General features: G+C 36.2%; 1 protein-coding gene across 2 annotated transcripts in view; it reads left to right on the forward strand.

Annotated features, from left to right (window-relative positions):
* The window catches only part of LOC131438610 (uncharacterized), a 225,143-nt gene that overhangs the window by 146,000 nt on the left and 59,882 nt on the right, over window positions 1-19,261 (forward strand). The window lies entirely within an intron of this gene.

Here is a 19,261-nt window from a genome sequence, read left to right on the forward strand (position 1 = left end):
AATGAACCACCTACCAATTTGAGAAGATATCTAATTACCAGTTGAAATCGAATCAGATTTTTCACGGAATTTTAAACTTTAATACCGATATCCAAACCGTTGTAGTTGGAATTATCGGTTACATTAGAGTGCCTATAAACAGAATGACGACATCATTAATACATCGTAATGTTGGCCACAATTCAAAACATTTAATCCGAAATGTTGGCAGTTTCGTTAGCTTTACATTGTATTTGACAAATCGTAAAAAAAAACTTACGTTAGTACGGTTTTGCAGTCGATCCTAGTTTTGGATCTATTGTTGATCGTTTGTTATGCAGTTTTACGGGATACTAGACACTAAACTATTTTTGTCTATGCGAATCTGTTTGTCGAGAATAATTTTTCGATAATTTATGATGAAGGTGCTGATCAAGTGCATCCGGCACTCCATTATCCTGCGCATCGGAGCATCCTACGTGTTTCTCGAATGCTAATAAGCAGTTGAACTTCGCTGTCGTTTGTTCGAAACAAACGGCGCACAAAACAAATCTACAAACGGTCTAATTGTTGATGTGCACAGCAACCTTCTCTACGGCATCAGCGAACCGAATAGAGTAATAAGTCAGCTCGATTCAGATTCTTGTTTTATGCGATCGGTTTTGGTATGCATTTAACACATTGAAAAGCGTAAATATTATGAAAACCGTGAGCTTATGTTTACGTAACTATCGTCTCTAATAGAGGAAATCGTGATAATAGCTTTCCAAACGGAAAATTAGACATTGTTCGTTATTAATTGTAGTTTCGATTACTAATTATCTAACAAATAAAAAGAAATATTTCCAAGAAGTGTTTGTAATGATGTAAAGTAATGGATGTATCCCGGGATGGCGAAGCAATGCATAGGGCGCTGGTCTGACAAGCCTAATTTTATGTTTTAAGCGAAATAGCATGTTTTTCTTCCGCATTTTTCCTTATTCAAAAACGTCACATTAAAACATGTTTTCTCTAAATAAAATGATACAGTTGTCAGTCAAGCACAACCCTGCTAGCATTTTTCGACTATGTCAATTGACAAGCTGTTGTCGGATCAGTTTTCCATCAAAGTAGCCATGTAATCATAATAAAAACAAGCTGGAAACTAATACAACCATTTTTGTCTTTTTTTGTATTAAAAGATGACGTTTTCGGTCATTTTTTGTTGAAAGATATTTATTTCGAAACGTTGGTAGTTACGTGAAATAAATATTTAAAACCAACTAACGATCAAAAAACACCAAAACGTTTCATGCGGCCAATGTAGGATCTTCTATTCGATTCTCCAGACTTTTTTACATAAAATCAAGCTATTTCAGTAGACCGCACTCGATTTCTTTTCAAGTTACAGAACAAATACTACAGAAAACCCTAAAATTACTGGGCATTTGGTGTAAAACGAGCAGGATGGCGATTCGTGCAGCCATTAAAAACCATTCCATTGAATTTCTTGGATATTTTTACATAAGAAACACTCTTGTTTGTTGCCTTTTTTCATGGTTCCCAATTTCTTTGCGAGTTTCCAGGGTTTTTTCCCACTGTGCACTGTTTTGTTGAATTATTGTGTATTAATATTTTTCAGCTTCGCTGTACAGTACCATTTCAACATCATGCCCGTTATTACCCCTGTTTTATATGCAACCACATGTTGGGTTAAAAAAAATCCATCGTCAAGCCCTTGCCCGCTTGGTAAAAGAAGCCACCGGTACTGCTTATTACGGTTATTATAGCACACTAATGGCAAACGCCTGTCGGGTAGGCAATGCGCTTAGCGCTACATATTTCTATTTTATAGCTAGCACTACTCTTTTCGCTTAATTCAATGCGGTGGACATTTTCTCGCGCTTCGTTGTTTAATTAATCATTTTCTCTTGTTACTCAACAGAATCCATGGAAAACGGGCCTGTAAGATGAATCAGCACTTGTTTATTTTGTTTCTATGCGCACATTTCTATGACATCATGTGAAAATTTCGTTACAATCTGTGTTTGTTCGTTCGACGACGTAAGCTCTGAGACAATTCTTGGCTGAAACGAGTTACGAGTTAGATCGATAGTAATGATCGATTAGTTCACGATCACAGCATATGGTGGCTGGTGGGCCCCTTTTGGGCGTTCGAATCTGAACGAAATAAAAAATAAATGTTTTCTTATTCAATTTGCAATGAAGCCCACAAGAACGCCCGAGCCATATTATATAATTAGACTGCACGTGGTTTAGCAAAACGATCAAGTTAAGCTTTAAAGCTAGTTTACAATAGTTGCTATTAGGCTGATTGCCTTTCGCATTGTGTTCGGTGCTTGGATTAGGCATTCCTTCTTTCGTTCCACATGGCGAGAAACTGGCGCAGCATGGCCGAACAATGAGTATGGCTGCTTTGCTGGGCCGTGTGTGCTCCAAATGCGTTTTGCGATAATTTGTGCACTGGATCTGCATTTGCATGCGGATTTGTTTGTTACACGTGTTGCACGATTTGATGATCGATGTTCAACACGCTTGACGCGGTGTTTTACATTTGCTTTCCTTCGCTATGGGAATGCACTGTGTGTGTGACGCATTTCGCTTGCTTCAATTACATACTCGAGAAACTAATTTCTGCGAAAGTATCCTCAAAACACCGTGAATTGTGAAACTTCACTTGCATTATTCCGTCGTCGTCAGTGGCATCGCTGGTCATTTGGTGGCGACGCGAGTCCCACAGTCGTCAATTTATAAACTCATCTAGACCGTCGGACGCATCGGGGCGCGCAAAATTGCGAATAATTGATCTGTCAATTAACCTTTATGGTACTTTTTTTTTGCAGTGTAGCGAAAAAAAACACGAACCGTCCAGTGAAAGATGTGCACTCGTTCGAGACAACGAAGCTATAAATCGATTGCGAAGGATCCTTTTTTCTTTTGTTTCGGTGGATCGATGAAATTGATTTAAATTAGCTCTGGCTGGTCTGTTATGAATGGATTAAATGTTTCTCACATTGGTACTGTGGAAACAGGTTTAAGAATGAGCGCTAAAAATAATTTCGTACGTCCCATTTCATAGCTTCTGTCACTAGCAAATTACTTCTAGTAACGCTTGCTTAGATGCAACTTTGCTGTCCGAGAGAAGTGTGGAAAAATTTAAACCATTTTTACTACTCTCATAGCCTACCATGTCACGTTTTCATCGAAAGCTGGGACAATGAATGACAATCTGGGGGGATTAGAAAATTTTCTAAAGTGGTACTGTTAAAATGAGCTCGATTGGACCTGGGTTAGTGCCAGGTTCCATCGCGATCAAATCTTGAATAATCACCAAAGACATACGAAAAATGTTCAAAAACGATGGGTCGGAAATGCATGAAAGGTCGGGATTTGATTTTATTATAGAAAAACCTGTTTTGAATTGAGTTACCCTGGAGTTTAAAATAGTAGTCCAAGAGAGAGATTTACCCAAAAAAAAAATTTAGACCTTTTATTTCAATAAGGTTTCTTGGACAGTTTCAAGGAAGAATAGATGATGAAAATAATCATCAAACCATAACTAACAGATCGGCTGAAAAGTTCGTATCGTTTCTATGAGAGGGCTCCACTAGAATTAAATCCATACCATTTTCAGTTAGTATCAACCTTCAAAAGATACGTGTATAAATTTGACAGCTGTCTGATTATTAGTTTGTGAGATATTGCATTTTGAGTGAAGCTACTTTTGTTATTGTGAAAAAAATGGAAAAAAAGGAATTTCGTGTGTTGATGAAACACTACTTTTTGATGAAAAAAAGTGCCGCCGATACCAAAAAATGGCTTGATGAGTGTTATCCAGACTCTGCACCGGGCGAAGCAACAATTCGTACCGATGAAAACGTGAAAAAAATCCGCAATATGATTTTCAATGACCGTAAAGTGAAGTTGATCGAGATAGCTGACACCCTAAAGATATCAATGGAACGTGTTGGACATATTATTCGCGAATATTTGGATATGAGAAAGCTTTGTGCAAAATGGGTGCCGCGTGAGCTCACAATCACAATGTCACAAGTCGATGAAAACCATGCTGAAAATGAACGAATTGGGCTTCAAATTGCTCCCTCATCCACCGTATTCTCCAGATTTGGCTCCCAGTGACTTTTTCCTGTTCTCAGACCTCAAGAGAATGCTCGCTGGTAAAAAATTTAGAAGCAATGAAAAGGTAATCGCTGAAACTGATGCCTATTTTGAGGCAAAGGACAAATCGTACAACAAAAATGGTATCGAAAAGTTGGAAGATCGCTATAATCGCTGTATCGCATCTGATGGCAATTATGTTGAATAATAAAAACGAATTTTGGCAAAAAATGTGTGTTTCTATTAAACGATACGAACTTTTCAGCCGAACTGTTACACTGATTTATTTCGGATCCTGGGTATTTGAAAAATGATATTGAACCAACTTTCACACAATGAATTGGGATCGGCATTACCACCTCAGAATGAATACTTTTTCTTCCACTTCGGCTACAATTTCTCAAGCGGATTTGCCCGTTTTTTATCACAAAATGTTGAAAAAGAACTAGCTTGAAACCTTTGCGTTAATTTCGAAGTATAGGGAGTCTATGCATTTATTTTCGGCTATAGTTTTCTTGTTTATCATTTTTCGAGAAAAAATGATGTATAAAACTCTCATAGGGCGCATTAGAAACCAAACCAAGGCAATTTGAACAATGATTTGAAAGAGTTAAAAAAATAACACCCTTCCAGATTTCTCTTTAAACTTTCCTTATTTCATGACCTTTCAGAAACCGTATAAGATTAGTTCTTAAGAAGCTGGCATCTGTTGAATATTTAAATTAGAAGGTTGATTAGTTTTTGATGAAAACACAATCATTACTTTCGAATAGTAGATTATATTAGCTCGACAAAGCTTTGGAAGACGATTTGCTCGTAAAACTGTTCACAAACAAGTTTGAACAAAAATGATGATTTTTTTAGATGTATTTCGATCAAAAGAAGAGGTAGGAAGGTGGCTTGAACAGCAAAGTTGCTCAAAATTAAATTTTCTATAACTTTGCTTGAAGTGCAATAATTTTTAGAATCAATTAGGAAGGTAGATCTAGATTTCAACCCAAACATCACCCTAATGATCTTTTATATCAAAAGATGCGTCTGTTGAATACCAAGAAGCTTCAAAAAAATAATATCTTATAGCGAAAATATTTCTGTCTCGCTAATTTTCCGTTTCGGACCACTGTGCATTGTCATGATTTCCATAAGATTTCTGCTCCTTGATGAATATTCGTACTCGGGTATTGGTCGGGTTCGAATACAGAAAAAGATATGTTAAACGGGTTCGGGTTCGGATACGGGTGTCGATTATATTTTCATTTTCAACGGTTACGGGTCGGATTCGGATTAAAAAATTTGGTCAGTTTCGAACGGATCCTTGGAGACCCATAGTGTTATATACCATTCGACTCAGTTCGCCCAGGATCGGAAAATGTTTGTGTGTGTATGTGTGTGCACTTTTCAAAAATATATTTACCGCGCAATTTTCTTAGAGATGGCTAAACCGATTTCAACAAACTTAGGCTCGTATGAAAGCTACTATTAAGCCATTGATCAAGTTCGAATATCAAATGGCTGTGACTTCTGTTTCCGGAGATATGATGGTATAAGTGACGTAACCGACAAAACACGTTGTTTTTTATCGCTCTAATGTATATAAGGGTGCTAATATGCTAATATTCACCTCTAATTTAGTTAGGCTCTATTGTTAAAAAGTTTAAATACCTCGAAAAAAATCCCCACGCAAAATTTGAGCCAAGTAGGACATGGGTAAGGGGTGCTACCCAGCGGTTAAGGTTTGAAAATTTTCGATCTTGAAAAAAACAAAACATTTACTAGTCGATGCGAATCAAATACATCATTTCCACACTTCCTAGATCTATCCAAAGACTGCACTTGTTTTCACGAGCCAAAGTGGCCAAAAATTAGTTCGGCAGTGTCTGGGAAAATCAAGTGCACTTCTGTTTTCTTTTGCACATTTTTCCCTGTTAATCAGGAACCAGAAATCGGATTCGGATACGATTCAATAGCAGGCTATGGAACCATAATCACTCTTAGTCTGAATATTGGCGTATCGATCTTTCGATCGAATCCTAGCTAGCTTTGCTTTTGCTAACGTCAATATAAATACAACATGGAATGGAAAGTCCCGAGCCTCTAACAGAAAAGCCGTGAGTAGTTTGGAACCGTGTATATTTTTACTGGGAACAAGCCTCATTTGTCCACTAGTGTTTGGATAACTGCTGATCGTGTCAGACCAGTACTAGTTTTCATCAAGCTATGGAAATAAAACGCACCAAAGCATTCATGCATGAAAGCAACGGTAGAAAAGAATGATTTTCGGTACGGATTGGTCCCCCATCCCCCGTATTCGCCAGACCTCCAGCGACTGTTATCTAGTTTCTCCAGGGAAATTTTTTTTCGTCGAATGCTGAGGTCATTGCAGAAATGGAAGCCTATTTTGAAGGCCTTGATGAATTTTTTTTTCAAAAGGCATCAAAATGTTGGAGGAACGAGGTAAATTATACTGGAGAATAAAAAATTTGTTTGGCTCGGGACTTCTTATTCCATAGTGATTGAGAATAAGAGTGAATACCTTTAGTTTGAATCTTTGTTTGTTTTTATTTTTTATTTTCTTACTCATGGCCTATGGGACTATAAGACCTGTTACATGAAACTAAGCTTGCGATAAGCGGTACAGTAGTCTTTGAATTTTTCCGGAACCAAGTATTGTATCTGGACAACAGTTATTTTTGACGTGAATAATTTTTCAAAATTTATCACATGGCACAGTGGTCCGAATCGGGAAATTAGCGTGACAAAAATATTTTCACTATTCATTAGATGCCAGATCGATAGAAATGTATCCTATGCCGTCCTGAAAGGTCACAATATAAGTAAAAATTTAAGAGAAAATTGAAAGGGTGTTATTTTTTTAACTTATTTAAATTAGTTTTAGAAATACCTTTAAAAAACTCAAAAACATTGCATAACTCCTAAACGCCTTAACGTATCAACACACTTCCTTCGGCAAAATAATAGTATAAAATTAGTTCTACAAATGTTCCATACATTGTTCTTTCGAGAAATGAGGCACACAAAAACTACAGCCGAAAATAGATTGCAGAACAATTTTAATCAATTTATTACCAAAATAACTATTTCAATTGAGTTTGAGCAACTGAGGATTAGAGATACTGTGTAACAGGGTTATTCCGAATTATTTGACCATGATAGATTTATCATCAACAGAACAGAAAATTTCATGAGTTCGACAACCATTCCAAAAAGTTGGTGCAAGTTAGTAAAATGCAAATATTTTTATCCACATCGTGCCAAGACGCCTATGACACTGGCCCTTTTTTCTCATCCTTTGTGTACCGAATAGCCTGTAAAAACCGAAAAACGACGCACAATCAGTTTTGGTTCGAATAAATACATTCTACTCATTTTAACAAACTAATGATTTTCTTGGGTTTCAGGAAGTGCTTTGACTTACAAAAAATCTTTTTTCAGCTGTAGTTTTTGTGTGTCTCATTTCTCGAACATACAATGTATGGAACACTTGTAGAACTAATTTAATACTATTATTTTGCCAAAGAAAGTATGTTGATACGTTAAGGCGTTCAGGAGTTATGCAATGTTTTTGAGTTTTTTGAAGGTATTTTTAAAACTAATTTAAAAAACTTAAAAAAATAACACCCTTCAAATTTTCTCGTAAATTTTTACTTATTTTATGACCTTTCAGGAACCGCATAGGATACATTTTTATCGATCTGGCATCTAATTAATATTGATATTTGAAGCAGAGGTGGATATAAGAAATTTTTTGATTCACAGTATATCAAAATAGTCAGATTTATCTTTTCATATCACATATTTATTGTAGATATTATAATGAATTTTGAAACGAATGATTTTTGATAAGATGAATTTTGGTTTTACTTAGAATTTAAAAAGGTTTTCAATTTTTCCCACAATTTAAAACATAATCACAATTTTAGTATGGTTACCCAATTTTTTAATTCACGGTGTTCGATTTTTTGATTCTCAATCGGAAATCTTGATTCACATTTTCATGCGCAAAATGGGCTTATTTCCACCTCTGATTTGAAGCTTGACTAGTTTTTGATGAAAAAAAACAATCATAACTTTTTTTTAGTTCATATGAAAAAGCTTGGTTGAGCAAAATTATGCGCAATGATTAGTTTAACATTTTTTTTTTTTGAAAACAACTTTTCTGTAGAACGTTTCACAAAAAAGTTAAAACAAAAAAAAGTGATTTTTCAGGAACCACCCTTCTTTTACTCGGGAAAATTGATGTAACTCGATCAAATGAAGAGCTAGAGAGGTGCTTTTTCAAAAAAGTAGCTCAAAACAAAATTTCCTACAACTTTATTGTACAACAAAATCATTTTTGAGTTCAATTAAGAAAGCTAGATATCAGATTTCAATCTAAATGAGGACCACCCCAGTAACTTTCTTCATCAAAAGGAGCGCCATTTGATTATAAACAACTTTTGTGAACTACAAAACTACAAAAAACTAATATTTAATAGTGAAAATATTTTTGTCACGCTAATTTCCCGTTTCGGACCATAGTGCATGGGTGAGTGAAGAGTTTTTGATGATGAATATATCTTGTTGTATCTCGTCTCGTACACAACACCGTAATTTTTTGCTCTAATTTGTTCTGCCTTATTTAATTGTAAGGTATAATATGTTTGTCGAATTTTAGTATTGATGCACCGTTAGAATGCAAATGAAGCATTAAAAATTGACAAATTCGCACAATCAATCAACAATTACTTACGATTATTGATATTCGGAAGTATGAAGGAATGCTAGTTTTATTCACATTCACGTACTGTACAGTTAAGTCTCTGACATAACCCACCCGATTTTTTTTCCTTCGGCTTCCATTTGTCGTACTTTTATAAGTAGTAACAATCAAAACAAAATTATTAACCCTAAATAAGGAAAATTTCTCGAAAAATTCACTATCGAAACATTATTAGAACAATTCGATAGTTATTTTCAGACTGAAAACAAATTTGCTAGAGAGTGTCACAACTTTTGATGGAATCTATTCTGTGTAACAATAAAATTTCTCAATTTACTTTTTAATTTTTTACTCGTGGTTTTTCTTATACTTTTTGTATTGCCACTATCGCACTTGTCATGTTGTCATTTCATTTTCTGTGCCAAACAAAATCCATCTAACTTTGCATTGGTTGAAATTTCAAAGGGAGCTACTTTTCGCATAAAATTTAACTAGTTGATAGTCGGAATTTTTTACACCATGAATTCATATATTTATATATTTTATGCAAATTTAAAGCGATGTTAGGTTGAAACTATAGAACTATATAAAATTTACGGTAGGTTATTCCGGATGATTTTGTTTGTCTGAGTTAGTCCAGTTGAAATTTTGACAAACATGTTTTGAGTAATGAATTTTGTAAATGTCCATAACAACCTAAACTTTCACATATTCGAAGGCCTACTAGGGCCTAGAAAATGTTAAACCCTATTATCTCAAATTTCAATTACTATCCACCCTAGTTCAAACACTACCACCCCGATATCTAGCGCTCTCATCTGACTCATATGTTAGTTTAGCTGCACTAACAAAGTACTGCGCTCGCTGTGTCGATGTTTGCATTGTGCTTAGTGCCCTTTAGGTTTCCTATGTTTATATTAGCTGAAGCCATAAAAACCTCATCGTCGCATACAACAGCATTGTTCGCTCATCAACTCCACCGCCGGAGAAGAGTATTGGAACAATTCGCTCATTATTTACCCCATCAGCAAAATATATCTATAGTTTGACAGCACGGCACGGCAGAGATGACGGTGGGTGGTGGTGGTGGTGGTGGTTGTGTACGCTGACGACTTAGACACGGAGTCAACGTGTACTCCGTCCGGCAATGAGACACACCACAACAGTCGGTTTAGGCCCTCATGAGCTAAACACAAGCAAACAGACTTGGAACCGAGAGTATCGTGACTCTCCGCGGTTCGCAGTAGGCCTGGCTTAGCACTAGCCGTTTATTCTGCGAGCGGTTGCCTTTGGAAGCGTACGTACGTGGCTGTTTACGCGCCGTCACCATAACGACCTTTCGCGATATCGCGACTCGGTGGCCAGTCTAGCGTGTAGGAGTTCTCTTTTGTATTGGATGCAGTGTAGGTTTGCTCGTTTGTTGCCCTCGGGGTATAAGTGACGATCCTGTGAAGCCTTATTTGATGTTTGAATTGAAGATTTACGTGTAGTTACGTGGATTCAGGTTGAAGTTCTGTTGAAGAAGCTGTGGCCTAACACCACCCAACTGCCCAGTGAAATTTGTAGACCCGCATAAGTCCGATCATCGGTCTGATTATCGGACCGATTGAGCACGATATAGGGCCGATCGTAGCGCTTCAATCGGCCCGTCATCGGACAATTCTGCACCATTTGCATCAACCGCGTCGACATAAAAAAAAGCTTTATGTTTACATTATGCATCGCTAGAGAAACAGAGTGAAGGAATATCAAACAAGACATTTTCGAGCCGACATCTTCCCGATAGGGTGTGAAAGAGTGTTAAACATTTTTTTGTTTCGATCATAGAGGCTTTAACCTTTAGGTCATTCGCCTCTTAGGGCCAGAAAAACTCTGACCCTATGTTCGAGGTTGGAAATCCAACCCCGATATATCTCATAACCTGAGTAATCAGACATCCGCTCTCTGCTTTGGTATATCTTCACTCTTTTGTTCTACCGATACACTATGCAAGCTCGAAACGCAATCAAAAGCTTTCTTGCACGATGCGTCCGATGTTCGGATTTACTGGGTGCAGCTGGATATCCACGAACATAAAATTTTTATGTTCATTGCGCCTGTATTTATCGCTATTATTACAATCGGCCAAAAGTGAAACGAAGAAAAGGAAGAAGTTTCCGCGTTGAAGCGGGTTGAAGGAAAACAAGTTTTGTGTTTGTGTATGCGACTGTGAAATAATAATCGAAGGCTGTTTTAGTTTATACTAGTTTACTAGGGAATGTGTCGGGTCGTACGAATTGTTGGTGGTTACACAAAAAAAAATGTCACTCCGAAATGGGCCGAATCGATGCAACCAAAAGTGAAATGTCTATATAAAAATCGGCCTGTAACCCAGATTGATCTATGCCGAACGTCGCAGTCATAGAAGAAGATGTTTTGTGTGACTTAATCGGTGTAAATTTGTGCGAATTATTTGGACCGCACATCGCAGCTTTGATCGGTGACAGCTTCGGTTGAAGATTGCGGAGGAGGAGGAGGAGGACGAAAAAAACAGACCAGTTTCTGCAAGCTACCCTCGGGTGGTCAACAATTACCTAAGCTCGTCCCAAACTATGATACGCGCCGAAAAACGTGCAAAAAAATTGTGTAATGATCGAATTATAGCTACACTCGTCGTTCCACAAGAAGGATCACCATTTTGGTGAAGAAATACCGTGTATCTCCCAGGTCCAACACGTTCAAATGACACGCGGTCGGTGCAAACCAACCTGAACCAGGCAGCTGTCAGGCGCTGGTGGAAACTCCAACGCCTACTCATTGCGCGAAAAGATGAAGCTACTTTTGCTCACATGTCGGTTTTACTTTTGTTGTTGTTTACGATTGCAGAGGAGTTATTTGATCGATTGACAAATGGTTGGCGGTTTGTGTGGAGTACATTTTGGTCGAGTTCGGCTAGCAATATTTCCAAAAGTTGCCATTCGTTTTTTTTCTGACTAGCTGATGATTCAAACAAACTAAATCATTGTTTTTTCATTTAAAACTAGTTAAAAATGGTTTTATCAACTCTCTAACAAATCAATGTTCTTTTTCGGTGTTATCGAACTTTATTTATTTGTAATGACCGTTATTTGTAATGGTTTCAGATCCGGACAAAATTTGACAAACGTTTTTGGAAAAGTTTGCAGGGTAATTGTACTTATATTCAACTCATTGATTGAGTTAGCATGGGATCATGGCTATCAACCAATACTGAATTCCATTTAGTTAAGCGATATTATTGCATTCACTTATGAACGATTTTCATGTCAAATCGCAGTTGGCAGCACTGTCTCGAATTTGAGTGAAACTTTCTGGACATATAGTCTTTGTCAAATAAAGCCACTTTGCATACTTTGTTCTTCCAAATTGATCTAGTCTGCCTTTTGAAAAGGGCCAAATTTTTTTAACCTACTTTTTCCCAAACAGTTATTGACAAATCCTACGACAAAGTGTTGTACTAGTGATTTTCACAAAATTAATCCAATTTTTCAATAAAAATATTGAAAAAAAATTCTTATACCCTAGAAAAAAGTGACTTGAAAAATTAAAAATCGATTTACAAAAAAATTTGACTTTGATAAAATGTTGTCCCAAGATAAGTGATAATATTCCCCACCAACCGTTCATACATTGCAAGATGGGATCCTGCCCGAGTAGCGGTTACTTGTGGTAATTTTTTCGCAAATAACCACTTCTGTTATTTCATTCTTCAGTCTTTTTGCAATCTGCAATCTGATAGCTCAGAATGCGGAAGAATACGGAGCATATAGCATGATTGAGTTTTGGGTTCTTTAAATAACAATGTTTCTCTACTTTTTAAATCAGACATTAACAAATAACTACTGCTACATTTTAAAGGCCAGAGTTTGAACGTATGAAAAATTCGAGCTATATAGAATATTAGCATAAAATAACTTTGAAAACAAGCATATAAAAATCGCTTAACTTCAACAATTTTACATAGTAAAAACCGCAAAACAAAGGAAACTTCTTTAAGGTTTTTGTGAATTTATACAAGATAGGACAAGACAAGACAAGACAAGACAAGACAAGACAAGACAAGACAAGACAAGACAAGACAAGACAAGACAAGACCAGACAAGACAAGACAAGACAAGACAAGACAAGACAAGACAAGACAAGACAAGACAAGACAAGACAAGACAAGACAAGACAAGACAAGACAAGACAAGACAAGACAAGACAAGACAAGACAAGACAAGACAAGACAAGACAAGACAAGACAAGACAAGACAAGACAAGACAAGACAAGACAAGACAAGACAAGACAAGACAAGACAAGATAAAAAAAAAACAATTTAAAAAAATTCAAAACAATTGTGTAGAGACTAAAATTCTGATGAGATTTTGTATAGAATCAACCCGAATCAATTTCCAAGAGAAAGTAAAATCATTGTATCGATCCAGACCAAAAGGAGTTTCGTTATTATTAAAAATAGTTGTGTCTGTGCAGAAACATCTCCACCTCATTTGTTTGTTGGAAGTTCTGAATTTATGTACCGTACTGCAGAACGATTTCGATTACTAAATCCCATAATATATATTAACTTGTTTAGAACAAGCCGAACACTTAAACGACGTCAAACTCCATGGACACAAAACACTAACACGTGGCCTTGAATTGTTTTGTTGATAGTGTTTATGCACAGGAAATTCCCCCCCAAAAAAACTAAATGCCGAACTACCATCGTTCCGTTCGAATCACTCATCTAATTGGCCATTATATTCAAATTACGGCGAAAAACTAATCGAGGGAAGTTTCACTTGTTAGCGAAGCATGTCCACCGGAGGAAACTGAACAATCAGTGCCGCACTAATGAAGAAACGAGTTTAAAATTGCATAGTTCTAACGACTGTCGGTCTTTGCACGCTTGTATCAACATAGAAGAAGAAGGGGGTAGACTCAAATCATCCCCAACGACACAAATATTCGGTAGTTCCACTGGTTAGACGGATAACTGAGGTCATTTTTTCTTTCTAAACTTGATTCGGCAAGATCAAGTTCTACTGCACGCCAATTACCACGCAATATCGTTTCCATAGCAGCGACGCTGCCGTTGATTTCAACCAAGGTAAACTAGATTTGTTCTGTGGTCTCTTTCCGTTCGCGACTAGTTTCGTTGCGAACAGATAACAAGAATACCATCGCCGTCGAGTTAAGATCGTGGTTCATGGTCAATCGGTCCGTAGATCACTTCGAATCGTATAATGACATCGGATAAAGAAACGACGATCCGGTGCAAACTCATTTCATAATCACATCCCTACTGGACCGCAAAACTCACCGACCCACGACGATCGCGATTATCGTCGATCGTACGAAATTGGTATCGTCCAAAATGGAAAGTAGGATTTGTTTTTGCTGGGATTTCATTACTGCGTAGGTGATTCAAATCTGCTTAATTCGACAGTCTACCGCCCGGTAGTTGACAGGGGACAGTGTGGGTTTCAGTATATCTCCGAAAACCAGAAAAATTATCTCATGTGTCATAATTGAAAGACATCCGTTTCAGTATCCCGTGATCGTGAAGCGACATGACAGCAACGGAGATTGTTTGCAGTCATAAAAGATAGTCGCTTGATTACCTTGAGTTATATTTTACACACCTCCAATACACTTTAAAGTGGCAGAGTAACGGTGATACACTCATTTGGGAACCTATTGTTATAGTGTTTGTTGGCTCACACAGCTTTCGAACAGTGTTGTGTTGGTAGGGAAAAAAAACAAACAGTAATCAAGTGTCTGTACTTATTTTATCTCCAAAAAATTAGAGTGAATTCATAAGCAGAACTAAGGTGAAAACTTGCATTTTCAAGTATCCACATATATTTGAAGGGTACTGTTTTCGTCCAGTACATCAAAATTCGAAACCAACATAAAATCGATATAAATATGAGGGAATCGAACTTCATTTCAATTAATTTTGGTAGGCTAAAGTAAATATTTTACGGGGTATCCAAAAACCCCTCACTGAAAGCACCTACTAGGCAGGGATGATAGGTCATTTTTTTCAAAAATCTGCGATCAAGCCAAAAACCTGTCTGTGCAAAATCTGTGCCCGTTTCCCGTACCATTATAGCTGATCGGAATCATTTTGGTGAGCAAAACAAGAGGTCTCACTTTTCGGTGCTAAACTGTAATCGATTTCAAAAATGTGTGATCGAAGGACAGCGGGATCGGAAAATAATCTAGTTTTGAAAACGGGAGCAAATTTTAGGAAACAATTTATAACTCGGAAAAATAAACCTTTTGGTGAAATCTACATGTTGAGAAAAAGACGATGGAAATTTTATTGTATTATTGCACGGAATATTGGTAATGCATCACCACTATTCTAATATTCCAATGTATTAAATTTAAGAAATTTACACTAAAAGAAACTCATATGCGGGTACTTGACTTATCCTATCTGAAAACCATGTCAGAGTTATATTAAAATTATAGCTCGTTTTAATATTTATACACACAGCTCGAAAATATGTTGTGATTTTACATCTTATATGATGCACATAAATGGAGCGTCGTATTTCACAAAAAATCGAGTGAAATAAAACAACAAAAGATCGATATCAGAAAGCGACTTGAACCGAAGAACCTGGGATCACAAAGCACGTCCGTTAATCGACTGAACCACAGAAGCACATATCTGCTTCATAAAAACCCATGCAACCCTTTCTTGGTAGCCAAGTGAAAATTATACTCGGAGCCTGTAAAATTCTGCACGAATGAAATACTGCATCATTTGACAAGTTAGGTTGTTATGCATTGTATCGTTAGTAGAATTCTGTCACCTGTAAAATTCATTAAATTTATACCAACATACTGTCTGAAAGAAAGTGCAAATTAACTTCGATTTTCTATGCACAATGTTTAACCAATTAAGATACAACAATGATATTCTTTAGAAAAATAATCTTAGGTGTTATTAGCAACTATCCATAGTGAATTTATATCTAATTCAGATAAGTTTTGTGTTATTTACAATATCAAATTTTGATACAATTTTGATGATTACATCTGATCGGATTTGAGACAGACAGGAATTGATCTCTTTCACATTTTACTGAATACACCCAGAATGTTTATTGCAATTTCTAAAGGAATATTCATGATGGACTTCATCCATGAATAACGCTTGTATCCGTACTGTATTTTACTGTATTTTTTACCCAAATACTGTGTACTGTATATCCTTGAATGTAATGTAATGTATTTTAATTTGTACTGCCTTTTCCATTAAGGGCTGAGGCCAGTATTACATTTCTCTCCCTGCTCTCTCGCATATGTACAGAATGACTCTCGCTGGGCCGGGTGACCAGAAAAGTTTCGATATTTTCGATTACAAGTTTGCATAAAATGTGTCTGCATCCAAAAAAAAACTACCGCTTGTTTGGAAGCCTTGCTGAACCGATTTTATTTCTCTCTCGTTTTTCGTTACGTTACCAGGAAACTGGAGCAGAAAAAAATGGCGCGTGCATAGAAATCGACTTACCTTCACAAAAAATAACATTTACTTTTTATCGCGATAACACCTATGTTTTTATGCACTAATCGCATCTAAATTAAATTATCTAGACATTGTTAGGGTAGATTTTTGATGCTAAACTAATTTTCTAAGAGATTGTCAATTGTTTTTTTTTATATTCGTCACCGTTTCTGAAAAAATCAGATTTGAAGCGTAAAAATAGCCCTCTAAAACACACTGGGCTCAGACCTTGAAAGGTACTGTATTTTCCGTATCAAAAACTACTACACAGTTAGTCTCAGATTTTGAAAAAAATATACTTATGAAATTGGAAATATTTCACCTATCGCGCTGTAATACCGGAACCGAAAGTCGGATCTGGAACACTGTTTCGGAAACTTTTTTAAGAATTTCAAGTCCCTTTATTTGCATCTTAGTTTGTTAAAATCGGTTGAGTAATTTCCGTGAAAATTGAGTGTGCATTTTCTCATAGATTGGCAAATTTTGCCTTGTAATTCCGGAACCGAAAGTCGGATAAAGATAAAATTCAATAGCGACATATGGGACCGTGAGACCTTTCGTTTGAATCTAAGTTTGTGGAAATCTCGACGAACCTCCGTTCAAACGCCGATTTTCACTGTGATTGCATAACCTTTTTTTATATAAGGAAGGCGAAATGACGAATGCAATTATTAAATTAAAAACCAGTCGGATTTCTTGTTAGATACTGATAGAAACCTATTACTTTGTGGCATGGTCCTTGATTTATGTCTCAATTTTGTTCTATTCATCTGCCTTTAAGCTAAGTAATGAATCTCACAAACTGGGCAAGCGACAAAAGCATTCAATTATTCCAAAAATCCTGAGACAAGTTTCGGTTTTAGGGAATTTTTCGCTTTGCTGATATTCTAAATCAAGAAATGTTAACAGTTTGAATGCAAAAAATCAATCGGTTCATTTCTAAAGTCTTTAGTGCTACTGTCAAATCAAAATCGTTTAGTTGTCGAATCTATAGTCCTGGAAAGTTTTCTAACTGGTCGGGATAAAAGCACCTTAATCAAATGAAAGCTACTGTCGGACCATTGATCTAGTTCGAAGACCAAATGGCTGTGACCTTTGGTTCCGGAGATATAATGGTATAAGTGACTCAAAATCGACAAAACATGTTGATTTTAGCCGCTTTATATATATATATATATATATATATATATATATATATATATATATATATATATATATATATATATATATATATATATATATATATATATATATATATATATATATATATATATATATATATAAGGGTGCCAAAATTTTGGGATCACCTCTAATTTCGTAAAGCTGTAGTGCTCAAAAGTTTAAGCACCTCGAAAAAAGCCCACATGCAAAATTTGAGCTAAATCGGACATGCGTAAGGGGTGGTGCACCATAGGGGGGAGTACTTGAAATCAGAATGACACAGATTTTCACAGATTTCTGAAAATGATCACAGATTTTCACAGATTTTTGAAATCAAGCACAGCTTTGCACCCAAAAGTACTGAGCGGTTGAGAGGACAAAGGGACAGAACGTGTTGATAGTGAAACTTTTTTTTTTTTGTTCACCAAATTGATTTTGATCTGCTATTTATGGTACGGGAAACGGGCACAGATTTTCACAGGTTTTTGACTTGATCACAGATTTTGATTTTAGAAAAAATGACCTGGCATTCCTGCATGAAATTTCCAAAATCGTTTTTTTGATACCAAAAGTCTTAAAACTGCATGAAACGTCGAGATTAAGGGTCATATAAAAAAAATCATTTTTTGAAAAAAATCAACTTTCTCGATTTAAAAAAAAAAGTTTTTTTTTTTAGATGACACTAAATCTCGACGTTTCATGCAATTCTAAGCCTTTTGGCATCAAAATTTTTTTTTCGATTACGGAAATTTCATGTACCCCCCCTCCCCTATTGTGATTTTTCAAGATCTATGAAAATTACACTAAGTGGACTAAGAAGGGTTTTTTTTAGATTTGATCGATTTCTACAAACAGGTTCAAATGAAAGGTTTATGTTAATTCATACCCAATGTAAGTTTCTTATTTTATTTAAGATTGAAAAAAAAATTCTTGACAGAATCTTCTAGTGATGTTTTTGGAAATACAAGTAATATTAGATAGGCATCATTACACCACTAGATGGATTAAAAAACGGTTTTTGTCATTCGTTTATATAAAATCTTTTACGCAACAAGATGATGGGACGTATATGCGAATACTTTTGTTGACGAACGAAAAGACACTCGCATTCCGGTCCCATCGTAGCATGCTATGCTTCTCTCGCACGTGGCAAAATTGCATATTTGAAACACTCACTGAACATATTTGTCACTGTTTATTAAACTACTGAGCGAAGCAACCATTGGATTCCATTCCTCTTACGAATAGAATAATTTCATGGTGTTCTTAGTTTTCTGATGATTATGAACGGACTGCGATTTTAATTCCGATATATGAACTTCGAATTAGAAGTATATGATCTAAGATAATAAATCACTTGGAATACGTGTAATAGATGAATGAGAAAAACATTGCAAGACCATGAATGACATAACTTGAACATAACTGCCTGACAAACCGCTCAAACAGCAAATGTTTGTTATATCTTTCGAACAAAAAGCATAAACCCTTCCATTTCCAGTAAATCACGTGCATTTCGTTGTTTCGTTAATCGCAAACACGTACTCGTCTGCCCATGTAATCATTTCCCTCTCGTGAAGAAACCCAACGAATGAAGTCAAATTAGTTCCAAATCTCATCTTCCATCAACGGCAACGGCTCCACGCTTGACGCTCGGCGATACGAATCGACATACCAACTACTGATCTGGATCTTCCTTTGAACTACTTCTACTCGGTTGTGAAGCCGATGTTTGATGGCGATTGCGCAACACCAC

This window comes from Malaya genurostris, chromosome 3 (assembly GCF_030247185.1).
Source record: "Malaya genurostris strain Urasoe2022 chromosome 3, Malgen_1.1, whole genome shotgun sequence".
Lineage (NCBI taxonomy): Eukaryota > Metazoa > Arthropoda > Insecta > Diptera > Culicidae > Malaya > Malaya genurostris.